At 45.9% G+C, this 23381-nt stretch overlaps 1 protein-coding gene across 4 annotated transcripts in view; it reads left to right on the top strand.

Moving 5' to 3' along the window:
* Window positions 1-23381, top strand: part of LOC147452387 (uncharacterized) — a 43581-nt gene continuing 20200 nt past the window's right edge. For 3 of the 4 annotated variants that reach the window (XM_086518102.1, XM_086518101.1, XM_086518104.1), the window contains exon 1: window positions 1-481. The gene's annotated coding sequence lies outside the window, so the exon portion shown is untranslated. The remainder of the gene's footprint in view (window positions 482-23381) is intronic. The other variant, XM_086518103.1, reaches the window with a different exon arrangement.

A 23381-nucleotide genomic window follows, 5' to 3' on the forward strand; every position in this document is an offset into this window, starting at 1 on the left:
AGAAAATGCATAGTTTTGTAACCATGTATTTAGCGGGTCAAAAGCTGCACCAGTTAGAGGAGGTCGAGCGATCTTACTTAAAACTAAGCTTCGTGTGACCATAGCCTGGCTCGAAATAAAAAATATAGTGAGTTTTTGTTTTCTTGCTGCCGCACCACCGCCCGAGGCGGCGGGAGTCCGACTCGTGAATCATGATGAATGCAATGGCGGTCCGTTAATCATTTTGAGAAACGCAGTTCTGCTCTCCACAGCGACTCTCTCCTGCTCGTTGCCGCCTGGTGACTCTTTCCTGCGCGTTCTCTCCTGCTCGTCTTCACAGCAGCAGGTATGCCCGCACCATTTATGAGCCTCTGACCATGTTCTGACTGGGATGTTACCAGTACAATTAGCATGAGCAGAACTTCAAATGCATCAAGTGCATGGTCTTTACAAAAGCATGACAAGTGGAAGATGGCTTATTTCATTTTCCAATTTTTGTGAGGTATGTTGTTACGACTATTTCCTTATGCATTACTGGTGTTTCTTAATATTATTTTTATGGGACCAAGTTTGGGTAGCTTCAATACTGTGTTTTGACTTCCTGTTTATGTCTTGATCCTTTGCAATGTAGCATGGACTTCTAGCCTTTCTGTTTCTCTGTTACCTGTATTCGTCACTCTTATCTACATTGCGTGTTGAGTCTTGACAATTCATGTCGATGGCTTGTAATTTTGTCTGTGAGTGGCATATGGCAAGGAGCACTACCATAAGCTATCATATCCTTTTTTCTCTTTGGTGATGTCAAGACATGGGACATAGTGTCCTTCATTTTATGGAAGTTTACTGGCTTCTGCATCGTATAGCGAGCTGATTACCTTAATGTGAAGCTTCTCTCTCTCTCTCTCTCTCTCTCTCTCTCTCTCTCTCTCTCTCTCTCTCATATGGATAGGAGACTATGGAGTATGTGGATTCTTATGCTTACCTTGGAGTAACACACAACGACATTAAAATTCTCTTCTTCTTGGGTGTGTGTGTTTGTGTGCTCTAATAAAACGAGGAAAATGGTATGACCATTCTATCACCCAAGTGTGGTAGATGAATGGTATTGAAGCTACCATCACCGGTTTTTGCGGTGCCATCTTCCCCCTTCCCCCCCTTTCTTCTTTGCTCGTCTCCTCTGTGTGTGGTGCCGGTTGAATGCGTGTGGGTGCCTCTCGGGCTGTCGTATGAGAGAGAGAGAGAGAGAGAGAGAGAGAGAGAGAGAGAGAGAGAGAGAGAGAGAGAGAGAGAGAGAGAGAGAGAGAGAGAGGACACCATCCGTGCGGTCTCTGAGTGATTGCTGCAGTAGATGGTCTTTTTGACATCGGCTTGATCATCTACAGGCCTACTATCCTTGGGAACTCCATTGATTCCAGCCATCATTCGGCGATTATGCACTCTAGGGGGGGCGGTGACTTGTGGTTTGCTATGGACACACCTATGCACTCATTAATGATTAGAGGAGTTTACACGAGATATGGCCATGCTCATGGCATATGGGATTCCGATATTCCTAGAGAAGACACCGCCATCTTGGGTGGACAGACTCTTACCACTTGACCTCGACATGTCAGATTACTTGCTTACACAGGAGCATCTACATGGACTTAGAGAGAGGATCTTGGATCTCTTCTTGGAAAGGTTCATTGCTTGGGTCTACAGGCTGGAGTGGGACTTCAGTGCTTTGGACTCTCTTGGAGAGTTTACCCGCAAGATGTGGGAGATCAGGCATCTCGCGACTACACTCGGAGTCACCCGGAGCTTGGCTTGGATGGCATTGCAGTTGCTCTTCTACACTCCTGATCCTCACCCTCGGTAACCTTACAACAGACTTATCCCCCGACCTTGGCAGTAGGCCACTTCATTCACATTGATAGCCACACCGAGATCTGGTTTGGTGGCGTTGTTGGCGTAGATTTTGTTTTGGTTAACACCGGAGGATTGGAGGCAAAAGTTACAGGCAAGACGGCGCAGATAGATTGGTGGCCTTTCCTCTTCTCAGAGATTATTCACAGCGCAGACTGCTCAGTCTATCTTCCCTTCTTCTACAGGTTTGACCACACCTCTTCTCAGAGGCCCTTCACAGTGCAGACTGTTGAGTCTGGCTTTCCCCTCATCTTGGATTACCCTACCTACTAATAGGACACCATCCGGTGGTTGTCCATGCGATCTCTCGGTGATTGATGCAGCTTACGGTAGTTTCTACAGTGCAGATTGTTTAGTCTGGCTTTCCTTGTTTCGGAGGACGTTTATGGTACGCTACATCTGGCCTTCCTGGAGTTTTTCACAGCTTAGCCACCTCGCCACACTCAGTTACAGGTTAATGCATTGACAGGCTTCCGGTCATTCTCATGACGATTCCTTGGCTTCCCCATTTTCTCCAGACGGTCTGACTACAGACACCACAGATCCTATTGGGCAGGACACTTGCAGGTCTATTGTCACTTCTTTTACGACAAGGGAGTTGTTTTCACACTCAGTTCGGGACCTTTTACGCAATATTTTCACCCTGTATCGGTGGACTACAGCAGTTTACTACACTGCTCGTGACTGCACTTTACCATGGAGATCTCTCGGTGATCCGGACACCCCAGACTGCTGCTACATTCGTGGAGTTTGCTAGAGTATTGTCCTTCAGTGGACATCGTAGCAGACATCTTCATCATTTGCCTCACATCTTCAGCTTCATGCGGTTTGTTCAGCATCCGGTGTTGAGAGGGGTGTTAGATTTACACCACTCTGCTGCTTCACGCACAGGTCTAGGGCTTTTTTTATGCATCTGCCCTACCTCCCCTTGGGCATCTATATATGGAGCCAGGGGGGTATTCATTGAAGATACGTCGTGTTACAGGTCTTGTGGTTGATGGTGGTCATGGGGGGGCTGATTAGGCCCCTCCTCTCACATCTAGCGTTTTCTCTCTCTCTCTCTCTCTCTCTCTCTCTCTCTCTCTCTCTCTCTCTCTCTCTCTCTCTCTCTCTCTCTCTCTCTCACGCTTTCGCGCACGCGCACTCTCATAGTTTTCACTGGGGTTGAAGAGGCGAAAATGTGGCTACATGATTACAGATTGTTTTTACTAGAGAGCAGTTTGTGGAGGGTTGCAGGAGCGGTTCAAGTTTTTTCGCTTCTGCTTCGTGGTAGAGTGAAGGTATGGTACGACGGGTATTGTGATGAAGAAAAGCTTGATTGGGTGACCTTGGAAGTGGCCTTTCGGAGCAAATATGGGCACCTATATATGGAGCCAGGGGGGTACTCATTTAAGATACGTTGTATTACTGCCTACAGGGCTTGTGGTTGATGGTGGTCATGGGGGCCTGATTAGCCCCCTCCTCTCACATCTAGCGTTTTGTCTTCTCTCTCTCTCTCTCTTCTCTCATGCTTTCGCACACATGCACTCTCATAGTTTTCACTGGGGTTGAAGAGGCGAAAATGTGGCTACATGATTACGGATTGTTTTTGCTAGAGAGCAGTTTGTGGAGGGCTGAAGGAGCGGTTCAAGTTTTTTCGCTTCTGCTTCGTGGTAGAGTGAAGGTATGGTACGACTTGTAATGTGATGAAGAAAAGCTAGATTGGTGACCTTGGAAGTGGCCTTTCAGAGCAAATATGGGTTGGATAGCAGCTAGAAGAGATAAGGCACAAACTGGACTGTTTGAAGCAAAGCTTGGATGGCGATTTTTGTGAGTTTGAATGGGAGTTTGAGGCTCTTTGGGGACAACTTGTCAAGGTAATTGTTCTAGAAAATGTTGATTTTTTGAAGTTGAGCAAATTTATGGATTGCCTGCATGAGGATGTTCGAGCTAAAGTACAGGTAGATGGGCCTTAGTCTTATGCGGAAGCGGTAAATTTGGCAAGAGGCCGAACCAAAAAGATTGGTAAGAAGTATCAAGTGAAGCAGGGTTGGCCAAGTTCGGTGGTGCCAAGGCCGGGTGATGTGGTGGAAACAAAGGTAAAGCCGATTCAAGAGAGTCTGCCTGTACAAGACGAGCGGAGGATTCTTTGGTTGTAGAGAGATGAAGTTGTTTCTATGCCCAGGATGCCGGTTAGAGAGGGTCCGGCTGTTGAAGAAGTACAAGTGGCTTCAATTGAGGTGAAGGATGTATGGTCAAGCTGTGGTATGGTTCGTCAGGCTATTTTTGGCTTTGGTTGTACTAGAGATCAGAAAGTAAGGTTTGTAGATGAGGTTGAAGCGGTGGAGGTAGAAGAAATTTCAGATCCCGAGACAGAAGAGGAGGTGGAATTAAGCTATAGCAGCTCTCTAGATGCGGTTACGACCTGGGAAACTGATATTTTCCATTCGAGGTATGAAGAGAATAATCTCTTGTATGTGGATAAAGATGTAATAGATGTGTGTGAGGAGTGGAGAGAAGTACAAATGGCTATGCTGGGGATGGAAACCAAGGGGAAGTATCTAGGTCTACAAATGAGGAGATGCAGGGTAATGCGGTATGGGAGGATTCCTTTCTTCTTTATATGAGGATTTGGTAGTAGGACAAGTGCTTGAAGAGTAGGAAGGTGAAGTCGCTAGGCAAGGGGTGATGGTTGAGCCATCTAACCCACTTTCTATCGAAGGGCTCGATGAAGTTGGCGTAAGGTGCAGCGGCTAGGGAGGATGAAGACGATGGGGATCCATAGTGTGGAGGAGCGTGTAGCAGAAAAGGGAAACGAGAGAGAGTAGAGATCAGACTTTGACACAAATAGAACCACACGCTTTCTCTTTCTTATTATTATTTGATCATCCTTTACATGGTATATATATAGACTAAAGGTGACCACACTTTTAACATTCAAACTCCAGAAAAGAAGTGGAGTTTTCTGCATGCCACAAGGCATGTTCCCACATGGCTTAGACACTTTAACTAGACCAGGGCTTGGAACCCAACAAACCCCTCCTTAAGCCCAAACCGTAGACAATGGGTTGAGAACAGACCATGGCAGAGTTTAACAAACCACCTGAAACAATGAGTAGAAGCCCCCCCTGTCACAAAATGATGACGTGGCCATGCTACCCGGACACACACACGACAATCTGCTGACGTGAACAAACAGTACTGATTGTCTACAAATGACGCTGATAGATGATGATGTGGCAGACTATATGATAGCATCTGGATTTTGCGTTAACAGGTGCCACGTGGCAATAATACGGATTTCTATATAATGCGCTGATAGGGTGACGTGGCAGCAGTACAGATTTTTTTAATTTGCTCTACTTGCGTTTCGGACAGATTTTTGAGTTTAACGACTGCTGGGACTTTCGCTTTTGAGTTGGAAGCTTTTGTGGCTCTGCTTTTGGGGCATCCCTTGTAATAAACTTGGACACTCCCAAGTCAAGATTCTACCGCGACACATCAGAGATTCACTTCAAAACAGTTCACAGTTCATAATTGATTCGACACGGCCCGACGGAGTTTCGTGCCTAGAGATATTGGCCCCAAAGATTGGCGCCCCTTTCGGTATTTCTTTTTGTATTAATCTGTGCTCGAGGGAGTGGGAGGGGTCTCACTCTCAGACTCTGCGTCGAGATGCTCTGCAGAGTGGGAGCCCTACCCACCTATTTATTGATTACAAGGGATGCCAAAAACAGAGCCCCAAAAGCTGCCATCTTTTAAAAATAAGCTTAAAAATAAAGCAATGTCCAAAAAGCTTCTATTTTAAGCTTGCGTAAGATTTCTTGCGCAAAAGCAGTGTCCGTATAATCTGCAGCGTGAAAAGCGGGATCCGTACAAGCCAGCCACGTCAGCCTTGTCAACGGATTTTCCGCCGCAAATCACGAAGGACCGTACATTGCCATGTCAGCCCTATCTTCGTGGGTTGCTGCCAGTCGGGGTGTGTGGATGTGCATCTGCTGCCCAATGGCCACGCCACGTCACCGGTTTGTGACATACCCTGTCACCAGGACGTGGCAACTACTAACCTCAATTGTTGGTTTCTTTCCAATGTTTTTTGTTTTTTTCTTGAGACCCTCTTTTTGAAGTTGCAAATAGTCGTACATTGTATGACCAATGTGAATGGTAGTTTCACCCGTAGACGGGAAGTGGGTCGGCATTGGAATTCGTATAGTAAGAGGATGTCTAGGCTCAGTTCAAGATCATGTAGGTACCCACGTCGCACTTAGCAAGCTGGTGGATACTGGGAAGTGAACTCAATAAAGGCATAAAGTCAAGGTGGGATCACCAAAGGAAAGTAGGCCACATTGCACTTTTGGATGCGGTTCCAATGAGGATAGATGGTCAGATGACCAGTGGGAGCCCAACGGAAGCATCCCCGAAAATTTAGGTAACTGCTATTTTGGGCCATGAAATGTGTTCGTGTCATTACCTTCGGAATGACAAGTGGCAACCCGTCGGGAGATTTTTAGGCGGCAACCCCGAAACGGGAAATTGCTTGTAATTGTGCCAAGTGGCGCATTTCAGTGTACTTTCCTTATGCAATGAAGAGGTAGCGCTGAATATTAAGCTGGGAGGCCTCATTTTTCATACTGTCTCACAGGTTAAGAGCTATGGAGTGCTTGCTTTCCACTCAATGTACAATGTGGCGCTAGGAGTGATGACCTACCTGCACACTACACACTGCTCTCTCTCTCTCTCCCCTACGTGCAGTTATGTGATGCCCCACAAGAGGGCTCTTCATTTGATTGATGTATAGTTGTGTGGGTTCATGCGCGATTGCCGAGGCAAGAGCCTCTTGCACAGTTATTGGATTAGCTAGTTGCTAATCCCCTGCAGGTATAGGTGAATTCAGAGAGGTTTCACGTGAGAAATCTCGTCCGATTCAAAGGGCAAGTAGCCCTACAGGTGCGGGAGCTCGAGGACTTGCTATGGATGCGACTGGCATGCGAAACGGAGCCCAAAACAAGGAATTACAGCCTGCTGTGTATTTTTGCAGGTTTAGGGTTTCGGCTCTAAACGGTCCCTAATACCCCCGGGAGGTTCGGGGCAAGGTAGGATCAAAACGTACGTACGGATCCGTTCCGTACCGTACAGACGTCGTGTACAATCTGTACGGTATAGATCGATCCGTACAAGGCACTTTTAAAAATTTTTCTTTTTGGAAGATAAGTGTGGCTGAGGGTTTTTGATGCATTTTTGCTGACTTATGGACGCCCAAACTAATTCTCATTTGAGCTTTAATATGCCTATTCAATCATCAATGTCGTCTAAACTTTGAAGTCTCTTGCAGTAGTTACACAGAATGTGGTTGTCTTGTAAAACATGTCTTTAAATGTCTCTAAAAGTTACTGCCCTTTCTTGTTTTTTATAAAAAATGTCCCAGAAAGTTTGGTAAATGGAGTTTTTTTACAAGAGTACGTATTTTTACGTACCTCAATTTTTTTCATGTACTGAACAATGTACAATACGTACATATACACCACGTATAGTACGTTTGGTACCACCTTGGTCCGGGGACGCGATGTTACCGCTGTAGAGGTGATCTGACGCATTTTCGAGGCAAAAAACAGAGAATTCAGTATACTGCAGATTCTTGCCAGGTTTTGCACAGGGTCCGTATGTGTCGGGAAAGTCATCTATTGCGTGGGGATACTGTCTATGAAGCGTCCTAGTACAGATATGCTTCCGAAATCGGGCCAGAACAGGTGGATTTCAACCCGGATTATGTGGGACAACTTGTAGGAAATCACAGATTTTATTCCCTTTGTTAACATATAAAGAAATACCGAAAGGGGCGCCAATTTTGGGGCCTACAGGTTGTCGGCGTCTGCTCGGAGCATTCTAGCTTCTGAGCCGTGTGTGTGCTTAAGTGTTAATTCCCGTCGCAGGTTTCCTTTGCTCGTTCTCTCTGTGTGTGTCTAAAGTAGAATTTTGGGTGAAAGCCAAAGCCTACCGCCCTACGAGCCGGTTTCAAGGTTCCGTTGCCGGGACATCAATCACTTTTTCCTCAAGAAGTGAGCCTCGGTTGTTTTGGGTAAAGACACAGAGTACAGGAACGTGGGATTACACTATGGCCGACAAAGGGAAGGGCATTATGGAAGAGGGTTCCTCTTCGAAGAACGGACAGGAAACTGCTATGGTGTTTGAAACTAGCGAGACTTCACGGCCACGTCAGTTTGTACCTCCTGTTGACGTGAATGTCCCTACAGTAGTACAGGGCTTTATGATTGGGCAACTTGAGGATGATGCGTTCAGGACTCAGTTAGTTGCCGCGGTGAATGTGTTTTTGCAGCTGGTGCAGAACCCAAGGTTTATGGAGTTCTTGCAAGCACCACCAGTGGCACAACAAAATAGGCAACCTACATAGTGAACAGAGCTTGTTGAGGCTCAAGCTCAAGTACTTCATGCGTCTCAGTAGGATAGGGAACACTTGCATGTTGCGGAGTCGGGGGCTCCAAAATAGGTTCCTCCCATCCTTGAACAGGTGGTTAGAACGCCTATTTCACAGGGTATGCCAATTCAGCCTGCCACCTTTCAGAGCCCGCATGTTGTCTTGAATGGACAGGGAACTGGTTACCAGGCAATGCATCTAGTTTTTCCACCACCCACGATACATCCTGGGTATTTCGGGGGTGGATCTGTGTTCCAGAGTATGGCTGGTTATGCGCCTGGAAGTCAGCCGTACATGCCAGGAACATTGTTTGGGGGCATGCAAGGCATGATGCCAAACCCCATGTATGGTAGCATCGGTATGCAGCAAGGTTTTTAGAGCAACCAGGGCCAGTTTGGGGTACCACAAGGTCATTTTGGTATGGCTGGTTTTTTTGGACAGCAACCAGATATGGCACCTCTGACGCAAAATGTTAATGGCCAAGATGTGCCTATGATGCCTACTACAGTGCCCATGTTGCAGAGCATTCCTTATGACAACTTGGGGGCACTGGAAAAGCCGAAAGCTTACAAAGAAGGTGTGCAACTGTAAAGTTCAGCACTTTTAGTGGCTTCGAGGATAAAGCAAAGGTTCTCACTTTCCTCTAGCAGTTTGATACAGCTTATGCAGGAGGGAATTTTACAGAGGCCTCTAAGGTCAGGAAATCTGCCACTTTCTTAAAGGACAATGCGCTTACATGGTGGACAACATTGTTAATGCAAGGACAGGCACCCGCCACTTGGGTCTACTTCAAGCAAATGTTTGCATCTGCTTGGCTGTCAAATGAATTTGAAGCCAACAATGTCATGACAGATTGGCACCAACTTACTTCGGCTACATGCAAGAGCTTGCTGGAGTACTGTCACAAGGCCGGCATCATGTGCCAATAGAAAAGAACAGACTGAACAACTTTAAGCACTTCAAATAACAACTGAACTGAAATGGAGAGAGACGACACGCGACACGGAGTGGCGGAATTCCACCCCAGAGAGTATTGGCCCCAAACCTTGGCGCCCCTTTCGGTATTTCTTTATATTGCATCAACACAGTACAAGCCGGTACTCCAGACTCTGCACCTTCGTACTGAAGCATGCCAGCGAATGAGCCCTAGCCTCATATTTAAAAGCCCTTGGCCTGAAAAGCAGTTATAGTAAAAAGCCTTTAAAACTCAAAAGCTTCTGGTTCAAAAGCAAAGCCAAAAAGCTGCCAGCGCAATTTACGGAAATCCGTACAGCCTGCCACGTCATCAGCCAGCGCAAAACGTAGAAATCCGTACAGCCTGCCACGTCATCCTGCCATGTCATCATGTCAGCGCAATTTTCAGAATTTGTCTACTGCCTTAGGGTTAGGGTTAGGGTTTTTGGCAGAAATTAGGGTTTGCAGGTTTTAGGGTTAGGGTTTTCAGAATTAGGGTTTGCAGGTTTTAGGGTTAGGGTTTCCAGCATTAGGGTTTCAGAAGTTAGGGTTTCTGGTTTTAGGGTTAGGGTTTTGGACAGAATTAGGGTTTCTGATTTTAGGGTTAGGGTTTCAGCAGAATTAGGGTTTCGGGCAGAATTAGGGTTTCTGCTCTCGGGCAACCACGTCATCACTTTGTGACACTTCACTTGTTGCTTGTTCTTCTTAGGGTTTAGGCTCCCCGGCCACATCTGTAAGTTGGCTCCATTCTTTAGGCCTTGACACGTCAGCAGTTTGTTACAAGTACAATCGGAGGTTTTGTAAAGCGTTGCTCTCAGTGACCTCCTACAGATTTGTGCCATTGACAGAGCTGCCTAAAGGGCTTCGGGATTACTGTACCAAGAACTGAGTGGCTACCCTCACCCAGCTCATGGAAGTTGCTAACATTAGTCTTGCCCCGTTGAAAGGAGAGGACAGTGGGTTTCCGAGAAACGAGAAAGGAGGGCAACAAAGGAAGCATTCAACAAAGAAGCCCTTTGTGAAAATGGCTCCTGAAGGGTCACAGGGGTCGGAAAAGGCCACCAAAGATAAGGATTCAGCCGGGACTTTTGGAGCGCAAGCAAAGAAACAAAAAAGGAAGCCTTTTGTGCGCAAGTTGCTCGAGGAAAAGAAGGTCCTAATGGCTGAAACTAAATGCTTTATATGCGAGCAGCCTGGTCACTTTGCTAACAACTATCCACAAAGGAAAAGACCAGTTGACTCAGATGATAAAAGGGCAAGAAGCCTAAACCCATGGTAGGTTTGGTGCCATTGTGTTGGGATTGGTAACCACACAATCTGGAACCAGTCCTGTTTTCATCTTGCCTTTTCATCCACGTTCCTCAGTTGCTCTCGAACTCTCAGGCCTTTCGTCGTCCTTGTCATTCTGTTCTTTCTGTGCCTTTTTAGGGCACTTCGCGGAGATATGTCTATGTTCCCCGCATCCAAAGCACTTCCCCTCCCTGATGAAGCGAGCTCTCTCCTAGAAGTAAGCTTGGGTCGTGCATCCTTCTTTTCTGGGTTGCTCTTTCTCTTTCTACTTCTATTTGCTGAAGTCTGTTCGGCTCGTTGTGTCATGACCTCATCGGTGGGGTAGGTCAGACTGCTAGAGTGAATGGCAAAACCCCGTTTCGCATGACTCATCAACTCTTGAATAGAAGCTGACTTCTGTTTCAAGCAGTGATCTCGGATCTCTGTAGGTAGACCCAAGGTAAACTGCTCAATCTGTTCTTTGAACGAGATCTTCTTGAATGAAGAGGCGGGTAGAAAAGGGCTCCAGAATCTCTCGCAATAAGCGTCCACTGTATCTTTCTTGGTCATCCGAAGATGGTTCCAAGCAGCTCGTAGATCGCGTTCATACTCTTGAGTTAGCCAAGAAGAAATAAAAAGCTTTTTAAATTTCAGCCATTTAACTGGCGCAGTCTTGTTTAAAAGAAGCGTGGATCACCAAGTTCGAGCATTCCCCTTAAAGTAAGAGGCAACTCTCCGAATCTTAGAGTACTCTGAGTAGCATCCTCCCACGAAAGCGATGTCAAACTGTTGTACAAAAGACAAAGCCTTCGAAGCATCTCTATATCTTGAAAACGTGTCAACTTTAATTGACTGTCCACCTTCCTTAAACTCGGACCTTCTTGCTTTTATCTTCCAGAAAGTCATATTGGTTGGCTTTATAAAAATTCTTCTTCTTTGCATAAAAGTTGCTGTCGTCAAAGTCTGAACTGTCTGTAGACGAGTCCTCTGTAGAACTGTCACTCACCGGGCGATATTTAGACTTCTTTGCCTTTTTCTTGTCCTTTCCGAATCGTTGTTTCTTGCTTCGCTTTTTGCCTTTGCGGTCTTCGTCGCTCGAGTCAGATGAGCTAGAAGAACTGTCAGAAGAAGAAGAAGAAGAAGAAGAAGAAGAAGAAGAAGAACTGGGTGCCTCTTCAAATCGAACACGCTTCTTCTATTTCTTTGCCTTTTCAAATGTCGACTGACGACCCAAATAACCCGGGAAGTCAGAGCCTTTCTTCTGCTTTTTGCTGTGCTTTTTAGCTTTGTTTGGCGCGTCAAAAAGCTGAGCAATCCGTGCATCAACCACCTCTTCTAATTCCTTCTCTGAATACTTCTTGTGAGCAGAAGGTTTCTTGAGAGCGGGTCTCGGGGGTGGTGTTGTGGTTTTCTGCCACTGCTCGTGCACTTCTTGAAAAGAAGTCTCGCTCATACATTTTGCAAATTTTGGGTCCTTCTCAAGATTGAGCATCATCTTTGTTGCATTGCCGATCAATTGACGACACTCCATCTCTTGACGCTCCACCTGAGTAGGGCGAGGCGGGCCATACTCCTTGCCGGAATCTTCGTTGTGATCCCTTTGCGCATCTCCGGATGCAGAGGGAGTCGACTGATCCTTGCCTGAAGCCATAGGTGCCGCGGAAAATTGGGAACGGATTTCCCGTAGAAGAGAAATCGGCTGTGCTTTGATACACTGTAACAGACTTGGACACTCCAAGTCAAGAATCTACCGCGACAACACCAAATAACCGCTTCATAGCAGTTCACAGTTCACAATTGATTTACACTGGCCTGGCAGAGTTTCGTGCCTAGAGATATTGGCCCCAAAGACGGGCGCTCCTTTCTGTATTTCTTTTTGTATTAATTCGAGTTCAAAGTACAAGAGTACGCGCAGGCGCTCACACTCAGACTCTGCGTCCAGATGCTCTGAGTTGTGAGAGGCCTACCCGTGTATTTAAAGGTTACAAGGGTTGCCAAAAGCAGAGCCCCAAAAGCTGAAAATCAAAAGCTTGAAAAATAAAGTAGAAAGAGTTTCTCTCTTTCAAGCTCTCTTGAGCCCTAAAATAAAGCAAAAGCAAGAGCCTCTCTCTCTCTCTCTCTCTCTCTCTCTCTCTCTCTCTCTCTCTCTCTCTCTAACTCCCAATTGCGTAGCCAAAAAGCTGCCAAAAAAACGCTGCAAAATACGGACATCCGTACAGCTTGCCACGTGGCAGCCTCTCTGAATTTCACGCTGCAGCCAGCCAGGTCAGCTTTTAGGGTTTCCTGAATTAGGGTTTCTGCAGATTAGGGTTTTTGGCAGAAATTAGGGTTTATGCAATTAGGGTTTCTCTGGTAGAAATTAGGGTTTCTGCAATTAGGGGTTCTCTGGCAGCCACGTCATCACTTTGTGACACATGGCCATGAACCATCAATCTTTTGCACTAGGAGTACAGGCGAACAAAAAGGGGATGAACCGGCCTGAATCAGCCCCTTCTCTAAAAGCTCGTTGACGTGTCTCATAATCTCTCTTTGTTGGGCTGCACTAACCCTTTATGGTGGTCTATTCGGTGGACTAGAACCTGGCACAAGATCTATGGTATGATCCCCAGGTCTCTCAAGAGGTAACTCCTCTGGCAAAGAGTCCGAAAAACAATCACTGAAACCACTCAAAAAAGTTAACTTGTCTTTATCTAAGGTAGACAAATTAGATACAACTTCAGGTACTTCTTTTGCAAAGATCAAGTATGCAGAAAGATGATTCTTTATTACAGATGAAATAGCAGAAGCAGAAACAACTGGAACAGACTCGCCTCTAAGCTTTACATCAAGGACACGAGTCTTTCCTCTATGTACAAGGGTAAGCTTTTTGTTGTAAGTATCCACCATAGCATGCAACCTGTAACACCTTGGGATACCCAGTTACACATCACACCCCTCAAGTGGCATAATATGAAATTCTTCCGCATCCACATAGCTCTGAATGTGCAGACGAACTTCCCCAAAATGGGAGTAACAGGCTTTGAATGACCTGGGCATGCCAAACCTGCTTCCCTTGTCATACCCATCTCCTCTACACGAATGCCCAACGTTGATGCCAATTCTGGTGATATGAAATTTGCACGGGCTCCCAGATCAAAGAAAACTAGCACTGTCTGGTCTCTAACTTTGCCCCAAGCTCTGCACAGTTCCATGGCATCTATGTTTGGTTGGTCTCCAACCAAACCTGGAACAAGTCCTGCACTTGGCTTTGGCTACTTCGCTTTATGATTTGACTTGTCATCCTTATCCTGTGACTTCTTCTGTGGGCATTCATTTGCAAAATGTCCTTCCTCTTCACAAATGTAGCATTCTTTGGCCTCTCTAAGAGCTTTCCTTTCTTCAAAGGTTTTGCTAGAAAAATGCCTTTTTTGTCGTCCCGAAGAAGGTTTAGACTGCTTCTTGGACGTGTCAGCTTCTTCATTGGAGGGCTTCTTTGTGGGAGGCACAAAAGGCTTTGCTGCAACATTGCCCTTGACTGAAAACTGTCTGCCGTGGGATCCTTTCTTCTGGCTATTAAATCCATCAGAATCTCCCTTCAATAGATTGCTAGCCACTCTTGTATTCTCAATCAACTGGAACATATTCATGACAGTAGTCTTTGTGCAGTAGTCCTTGATTTTCTTGGGCAATCCGCAACAGTCCTTCTCAATCTGTTCTGACAATGGCACAAACCTGTAAGAGATGACTGGCCCAAAACTGTTTATTGTACTCTTCGAGATTCGCACATTGTTTAGCATTCAACTCGTGCCATTCTGTCATCACATCCACTTCAAAAATGTTTGTTAGCCATGTAGGTGTAAAAAGCTGTTTGAATTGGACCCACGTTGTTGGGGCTTGACCCTGGTTCAACAATGCGGTCCACCATTGAAGCGCATTCCCTTTCAAGAAAGTGGCAGCCTTGCGTATCTTCGAAGACCCTGTGAAGTTTCCTCCAACATAAGCTGCATCGAAGTGTTGTATGAAAGTCAAAGCCTTCAATTGATCCTCAGCTCCTCTGAAAGTTTCAAACTTCACTCCCTGCCCACCTTCCTTGTAATCCTTAGGCTGACTCAAAGGAGCCACGTTATCATAAACAGGTGCCTATAAAAGTGGTGCTCCATGATTGTTCATTCCAGCACTCGCATCACCCGTTTTACGTGTCATGTCTGCATTTTGGGCATATGGCTGCGAAAAACCAGCCATATCAAACTATGTTCCAGGCACTCGAAACTGGCCATAGGCACCGTGAAAAACCTGGTTGGACACCCATGTTTGCGTACATAGGGTTACCCATGCCTGTTTGCATTGTCCCGAACAAATTCCCTGGCATATAAGTTGTGGAAGGTCCAACCATAGCTTGAAACACTGAACCACCTTCAAAATAACGAGGATAAGTAATAGGTAATGGAAGGGTCTTACGCATAGCTTGTTCATTACTCCCTTGACCATTCACAAACGGTTCCTATCCAGCTAAAGCAAGTTGCTTTGGATCATTGGACACCGCTAGTTGCTCAACTACATGGGCTTTCCCTCGGGCATCATGAGTCCTTTGCGCATTGGAAATCTCCTTTTCCTGCAACGGCTCAGTCATGCCTTGTGTAGGAGGTTGAAAACCCTGTGTCGGAGCCTGTAAGAACTCCTGCATCCTTGGGTTGCTAGCCAACTGCTGAAACATGTCCATGCAGCAACGCAGTTGAGCTCTAAACAACCTGTCCTCTTCTTGAAGAGTTGAAGGAACTTTCTTTGTGCCATGTGAGGAAGGTCCCTCTTCAGATACTTGGTCTCTCTTCTCTGCCATAACGACAAGCTCTGTGTTGCTTTCACCCACAACAATCCACGTTGCACTTTTTGAAGAAAAAGTGACTATCCCGCCGATGGAACCATATAACCGGCCTGTACAACGTAGAGGGCGGTACCATTTCAATTACCTGTTAACTTTGCACAGAGCATTGAGAAGGAAAGAGAACACAGATGCGTCCAACGACGAGAATGTCACTGCGCACACAAGATCGACACCCTGTAGGCCCCAAAGACTGGTGCCCCTTTCGATATTTCTTTATTCAATTTATGGTAGACGATCCGACCACTTAGTACAAGATTTCACAAAGCTGTCCAAACCTGGCGAGGGCTGAAAAGGTAGGTTTCTGACCTGATTTTGGCAGAATAACGGTGCAAAAACCCTTGCAGGTCAAAAGTACCTGTCTAGGGCAGATTCCCTCGCTATCTGGAAGCTTCTAGTGAGCTGTCACAGCAATTCAGCGTGCTGTAATTCTGTGTTTTTCACTGTCGGGTGCCCAAAAGCCTGTACACACATCCCAAGGCTCTCACGAGGCTCCCTTGGTATTCCTTGCAGTTTAGGTGCGAAACCCTAAACCTGCAGAAAAACACAGCAGGTTGTAATTCCCTGTTTCGGATCATTTTTAGCGGAGCAAACACGCCTACGCGTGTCCCAAGGGCGGCTCCCGCATGCAATGGGATAGTTCCCCTGTGAATTGGACGAGTTTTCACGCGAGAAAACTCTCCAAACTTGCAATCTTTCACGATGGAACTGTGCGTACCTGTGGGGTATTAGCATTTAGCTAATCCGGTTCCTGTTCAGAAGGCTCTTGCCTTGACAAACGCGCATAAACCCCCAAAATTGTATGTCACAAGACGGACACCACGTGCCAATAGAAAAGAACAGACTGAAACAGACTCTTAGCACTTCAATAATAACTGAATTGAGAGAGAGAGAGACGACACGCAACACGGAGTGGCGGAATTCCACCCCAGAGAGTATTGGCCCCAAACCTTAGCGTCCCTTTCGGTATTTCTTTATATTGCATCAACACAGTACAAGCCGGTACTCCAGACTTTGCATCTTCTCCCGGAAGCATTTCAGGGAATGAGCCCTAACCTCATATTTAAAGGCCCTTGGCCTAAAAAGCAATTACAGTGAAAAGCCTTCAAACTCAAAAGCATCTGGTCCAAAAGCAAAGCCAAAAAGCTGTCAGTGTAAATCATGGAAATCCGTACAGCCTGTCATGTCATTAGCGAGCGCAATTTTCGGAAATCTCCCTGTTGCCCTTAGGGTTAGGGTTAGGGTTTCTATAGTTTTAGGGTTAGGGTTTCTAGAATTAAGGTTTGCAGGTTTTAGGGTCAGGGTTTCTAGAATTAGGGTTTCAGCAGTTAGGGTTTTTGGCAGAAATTAGGGTTAGGGTTTTTGCTCTCGGCAGCCACGTCATCACTTTGTGACAGTTTAGGCCCCTCGGCCACATCTGTAAGTTGGCTCCCTTCTTTAGGCTTTGATACGTCAACAGTTTGTTACACTGTACATATTCATCTGAGTAGCCTAACTAGTGGGAGAGAGAGATGCACGAGAGCAAGTCATCATGCTATATGAGACAGAGGAGAAGGCAAGCTTTCCATTAAAGATGTAGACTTGCACCGACTACTCACACACACATTGTAATTCACTTCTAGTGTAAAATCAACCTTCTCCCTCAAATTGGCGCCCCCTCCAGCTGAGGTGTCCTGCAGATGGCTCTACAACCGCCAAGTGTCCAGTTTGCCCCTTTGAGTTAATTCTCTAGTTCCCACAAACTTATAAAGTTGTAAGTGACTTTCCGAGTGGCCCAGATTTCATTTGGCGCGCACAGGCTTCCATACTCATCAGAATTCAATGCTAACTGGCCCAACCAGTCCCAGACTGACCGACCTAGACTCTCGATGCGAGAAACCTGTTCGGTCGCAGCCGTTTCTCACTGGCCATGCAATGTCCACTTGCACCTTTTCAAGGGTTCCGGGGAAAACAAGTAAAAATAAAAATATCTTGTACTTATTTACGAAAGGCAATAGGAAAAATACACCTCTTGGTGACAGCTCTGCTGACAACAGGTCACGGTAAAAGTCCGTGAAACTGCATGCATATCCTCTGGCTCTGAAGCAACTGACCCGTCGGGTCTCTTCAACTGGCTGACATTGGTGTGCGCATTATGATTGTCCCAAAGAACGCCTCAGTCACTCTGTCACCCACCTGGGTCCACTGAGACGCCTGTCGATGGAAGGCAAACTCATGGCACCTCTCCTCTATGCTGGTTAGCTCCTGGCGAGCCTGCTGCAACTGGTCCTCCAACCAAAGACTGTCTGGGTGTTGCTCCTGCATCCTCTGCAAGGAAGCAATGCCCCGTTAGAGACGCTGCTTCTCCTCCCTCACTGCAGCCAGGGGAGCCGTAGACTTTTGGAGAAAGAAGCGATTAAGTTGAGCAAGTCCAGAGGCAGCTTTGTCAACAGGGGAGTCCTATGTGTCCAAGCCCTCTGTTCAAAGAGCCATCACTTGCTCTCTGAGCTATGAGTCCAACAAGATCCTCTTAGGGATGCGTAGCGGGCACAATAATACCGCTGCCCGCAATGGCCTGTTGCTAAGAGTCCTCATATATGTATACATAGCATGGTGGGCTCTACGTGTTAGCAAAGAAGTGTACCACAATGTGTGTACATCGTTCCGAGTCTGGAGGTGTCACTGAGAACTTGGCCAACGGCCACAAAGTTTGTACTGGATCTGTAACACCGAGGTCTCCCATGTGGTGAGAGAACTCGAGGGCCTGTGCCTGCAACCAATCCATCACCGAGTCCAAAGTCCACTTAGACTGGTCCTTGCCACATAAGGGAAAATAGACGCCAACCGCTGTGTTCATGGCCTCTATCCCTCTAGCTGCAAGGAACAGTACATGAACTTTGAAACAAGCTACCTCAAAGTCTGGTGAAGAGTCGCCGAGAAACCGTGTGCGAAGTCGTAGGCAAAGAAGTCCCACCTACGTTGAATGTCGAAGCTCGTCAGGGAATTGCTGCAAAGGGAGACGTCTGCATCAAAAGGGGGGTTCGCAAGAAAGGCTATCCCTCTTGCCAAGCGACTCGTGGCAAAAGCGCTACCAAGAGATCTCCTAGTAGCTGAGGAAGGGCTTGCCCCATGGGCTGGTTGTGGGGTAGGAGTGGGAGGAGATGTGGAAGCAGGAGGGCTAGTGGGTGGGGATGGGGGGGGGGGGGGGGGTGTGGGAAGAGGATGGAGGCCGGGGGAGGGGCGGAGGAGGACTCATGCGGAGGTATGGCTTAGGAGGAGGGTGGAGCTGGGGCCTTGCCCTGTTGAAGAGGGTCGAAACAGTTTTTTGTGGGAGTCCACTGCTGTTGGCTTGGAGCCTGGCGACCACCCGAAGGGCCAGGCTGACGTGGAAGCCCTTGTCGACGGCGACCACGGACTTGCTACTAGCCCTCCTCTGCCTGGGCCCTAGGCGCGGAGGGTGAGTCTGCCTGAGTACCCTGTCACTCCGTCTACTGGTGCTGGCCAACCTTAGGAGGCTGGGGCTGAGTCTGAGGTGAAGGTCGGGGCCTCCTCCGTGGACATGCCTTCGCAAGATAGCCCATCTGTCGACAAATGAAGCTTTGATTCGGGAGGGCTGAATACTCCACAGAATGACCTTCGGGTGGGTGTGGGTGTCCCGAACCAGAACAAGTACTGTGGGTATGCCAGCTGGAAGTACTTGCTGGAGTCCAGCTTCAAACTTGTGTATCTTCTCTTCATCAGAAACTTTCATAAAGGGAGATAACTTTAAAGGAGGATCTCTCAGAATTTGTTGTCATAGTCGAACCCAACTTCATTCTCTCTTTGGGAGAGCCAATTCCATTCTTTCTTCATATCATCGGCAAAGTCGGGGAAGAAACTGAGTGTAGAACTCCTTTTTGAACTCCTCCCAGTCGTTTGGGTTTGTGTTTGTGGTAAGCCACTAGTTGCTACATGCTAACACGGTGTAGGTTTGAGGGCTCTAAGAAATTACCTTCTGCAAAGGTCACCTTGAGTTTCCGAAGAAAAGCGAGAGCCTTCGTATCAATCCTTTTTCTATAATAACATGTGAATTTAACATCTTCATCTCCAGCTTTGAACGTCTTCCTCTTCTTCTTGTGATGTTGGGACCACTTCTCGGAGATGGCTTTGGAATCCTTGTCCATTGGAATTGTGTGCCGACTCTTCCTACGATCCCTTGTCTTGCTTTTCCTCTTTTGGTCATTGATCTATAACCTCGTCTGGGGGCAACTCACATTCCTCATCAGGAATGATATTATCCAGATTCTTTATAAAAGAGTAATTTGGTGAGTAATTCGGCGAAGGGATTTTTTCTTCTTCGTGCTGTCCGGAGGTTCCTATTGCAGGGCCTTTGAGGCTTTGTTGGAGCCCCAATTTGGGGTATTTTGTGAGTTGGTATTGGGCGTTCTGAGGTGGTTCTTCCACCACCTTTGCTTTCCCTTTTTCAAGGGTCTTAAGGGCTTTTTGTACTTCTGATTGAGCAAGAGCAACTTGCGATTCTGCCATCTGTTGCCTGAGCCGCTCAAGCTCTTCTGCTTGTCTTGCCATGACAGGTATTTTTCTGCCAAGGACCGTCTCTCCTTAAGAAAGGAAATGAGAGGACCTTGCTCTGATACCACTGCCACAGAAACGGAAGCATGTACTTAATACTTTAAAGCTAATTTTCTATTTTATGCAGAATTCTACAAGACATAAAATTGGGAAAAACAATGTAGAAAATCGACACAGCACTAGGGACCAAAAGATGGGCTGGTCCCCCTTGAAGGAGATTTTTATTTATTTCTAAACTGTGAGAAGCACGTGGACCCGAAACATAATTCACTTTTCATGCCCCAAATACTTTTCTGATGCATAAAGATGCTTGATTTCATAAGCCTAGTGGCCGAAATTCATCATACCTGTAACCGAGAACGGCTCTGTCTGCTTCGTACTGTGATTTTTAGTGCGGGAGAAGCTTCGTTTGATATTTGTTGCTTGGGGGACGCCCACACAAGTTCTCCTTGGCTGAAATCTGTTAGAGTGCTCAAATTTTCGTGGGTAGCAAGTTGTTATAACTTTATCTGCATCTTTCACTAGGATTTGGACCTCCCTTTGTTCAAAGTGTGCCCAATTGGCCATGCCACGTCATCACTTTGTGAAATACCTCCCTCTTGAAAGATTGTAATCGCTCTCGATTCCTGCAAAACCAACATAAGCTAGAAACTAGTTCAATAGACATTGACTCTAAGTACCGATGCACTAGAAAACACATATCTAGCGCTTGCACAAAGATGACAATTACCAAACACTCACATTCACATCACTATCCCCATCAAGATCTTAGATGAGAATCACGATCTGCTATAACTTATTTAGCAATCATATCCAGATCTCACCGATCTCTCACGGATGTCTTGATTAACTAAATCTTGTTACTATCATATCCACATCACCTCTCAGGTTAACAAGAGCGAAATGCTGCAGTCATTTCATCTTTCAAACGTGCACTCAAACAATGCACACATGAGAGAGTACATATAACAGATTCATTTTAGGAATTCCCATTTTGAATTAGTTATCCAAGATTAGAAGGGCAGCATCCTATTTGAAAGGAAATGCATGGACATGGTGGTCCACTCTTCTGTTATGAAAAGAAGCACCGACAAAGTGGCTAAAATTCAAGAGACTTTTTATTTCCTTGTGGCTCACTCAAGAGTATGAACGTACGTGATTACCGCTTGGAATCATCTTAGGATGGTGAAGGCAGATACTCTGGATACTTATTGCGGGAGATTTTGGGATGTTTTCTACTTGCTTCATCCTTTAAAAAAAATAGTTTTAAGTAGTAAATTGAGCGATTTTGTTGTGGACTGCCCAAAGAGATTCGAGATTACTGCTTGTTACAGAAATCGGAGTCCACACTGCAGTTGATGGGACATGCTAAGCAAGGGTTTGCTATGCATTCAGGTAACTTGACTTATCCAACAGATCAGCCTTTGACAAATGATGATAGAAGAAGAGGAAACAAAGATACATGTACGGACTGAAAGAGGAACAAAAAGACGAATACCTCAAAACGGAAAAGTGTTTTGACTGTGGAAAACAAAAATGTATATGTGCGCGGTGCCCCAAAAAGGCACAAGAATGAGAACAGCTGGCACACTCAAATAGAACTCGGTGAGGAGATACTCGCTTCAGAACAGATACTGGCTAGAAAATTGAAAAACATACTGATAAGTTGACAGGATTTTGTTTTATGACTTTATGAATGAACGATTTTGAAATAGGAATTTTCGAAGATGACTTTGATTTATGTATGATAATGTTTTTTGGAAGATCTTGCTATTGTGAACAGATAACATGTGAAATCAAGAATGAGATGATAACGAATTGGGAGCAATGACAGCTCCAGAATGAACCCGATCACGATTCGAGACAAAGAAACATGAATTTTGAATGATGATGATGATGACTGATATGGCTGGATACTGTGTTCAGTGCATCAAGAGTTCCCTAGGGATGAGATGGCTACAGAACGATAAAATGACTAGAGCTGAATGATTGAAACACTCTGTTTAGTATGAACACAGTGTTTGATTGATGAACTGGAATTCTCGAAAATGAATACTTACACATGTGATTGTGTTCGAGTGCAGGATTGAAAGATGGAATGATTGACGAAATGACTGCAACATTTCGGTCTTGAGAAATCTATGGACATGATGGCAATAGGAATTAGTTAAGTTGACATTATTGAGGTCTGGTGTGGATTTAGATGTGATTGCTAAATACGTTGTCAGGAATCATGGTCCTAGATATGGATGGATTCTATTGGATATGATTTGGATGTGATGTGATGTGATGTAACTGTGGTCTTTGTACAAGTGCTGGATTTGTGTTATCTAGTGCGTCGGTACTTAGAGTTGGTGTCTAATGAACTGGCTTATGGCTTATGTCTGATTTTGTAGGTGTAATCGAGGGCGATTATAATTCTTTCAAGAGAGGGGTATGTCACAAACTGATGACGTGGCAGCCTTGATGACGTGGTTGAACTGTATGGATGACCGGAAAACACACTGACATGTTGACGTTGCAAGCCGTATGGAATCTTGTGAAATGTGCTGACAATGCTGACGTGGGAGCGTACGGATTTCTACGTTTCACGCTGGTTGTTTTTAAGCTAGAAGCTTTTTATGTATAGCTTTTGAGTAAGAACCCAAGGCCCTTGTCACTTGACACATCCAACCCTATGTGTCCGTGGACAAGCTACAACATGACAAGGGTTCCGTCAGTCCAGTCAGTCTAGAAAAGCAAGTGTTCTGGCACTTTTGTGAGTCTGTTCGCAGACCGTGCATGCCCAGCCACAGTGTAGATGCATATCCTCTGGTTGCATACAGCATGATCATAAGCATTCCCATCAGAATCCATCAGAATCCTTCAGGGGAATTTTCCAGTGCATTTAGTCTATTTTCTCTATTTTTGACATTTTTCACTTATTATTTTTAAGTGACTTTTGTTGGAAAGTAGGTAGGGCAAATTGAGTAAGTTTGTATATAAGCAAACCTAGACTAGCACTAATTGGCAGAAGAGGCAGCAGGAGCACATGCTCAACAGGCAACTTCTCAACAAGAACCTTGGTGGCATTTTTCCTCCAAGCAAGGACTCAGATTCCCTAGAGGTTTTCATCAAGCATCGCCAGCATAACCTCAGCCTTGGCGTTTTCCTTAGCAAGCATCATCACCATGATCCCCCATTGCTAGCGTTTCCATCAGCAAGAAGTACCTCGCCATACCACTTCAGCCTGGCGTTTCCTAGAATCCAAATCGCCCCTAGTCCCATGACGTTTTTCAGCAGATAAGCACTAGCAGGTTTTCAGCCTTTGGACCCCTAAAGACAACAGTTTTCAGCATTTGACAAGCCTAAGAACCAGTAGGAATTCACCCATAAAGACCAGCAAAATTAGCATTTTCTCTTGCATTTTCTACAGCCGCAGAATTCACCCATTTGCGTTTTTGGACAGCAGATAGA

This window comes from Adiantum capillus-veneris, chromosome 8 (genome assembly GCF_014529385.1).
Source record: "Adiantum capillus-veneris isolate H3 chromosome 8, ASM1452938v2, whole genome shotgun sequence".
Taxonomy (NCBI): domain Eukaryota; kingdom Viridiplantae; phylum Streptophyta; class Polypodiopsida; order Polypodiales; family Pteridaceae; genus Adiantum; species Adiantum capillus-veneris.